Source organism: Sardina pilchardus, chromosome 1 (assembly GCF_963854185.1).
Source record: "Sardina pilchardus chromosome 1, fSarPil1.1, whole genome shotgun sequence".
NCBI lineage: Eukaryota > Metazoa > Chordata > Actinopteri > Clupeiformes > Clupeidae > Sardina > Sardina pilchardus.
In genome coordinates this window covers 44,096,237-44,096,535 of record NC_084994.1, presented here as the reverse complement: position 1 = coordinate 44,096,535, position 299 = coordinate 44,096,237, and positions in this window count along the sequence as shown.

Genomic DNA, 299 nt, shown 5'->3' with positions numbered 1-299 from the left:
AGCAAAAACAATAGGGCCTTGCACCTACGGTGCAGCCACTTTCAGTGGCCGCACCTCGGTGCTCGGGCCCTAATAATAATCTGAGCAAAAACAACAGGGCCTTGCACCTACGGTGCAGCCACTTTCAGTGGCCGCACCTCGGTGCTCGGGCCCTAATCAGGCATATTTTGGTCAGCTTTAACCCTGGGGACCCCCTTAGACTTCTTTCTGTTGATGGATGCAGCAGTCCAACACATGGTCTCGCTAGTTTAAAAAAAAAAAAATTCAGCAAACAAGTTGAAAACCTTGTGTTCAAAGCT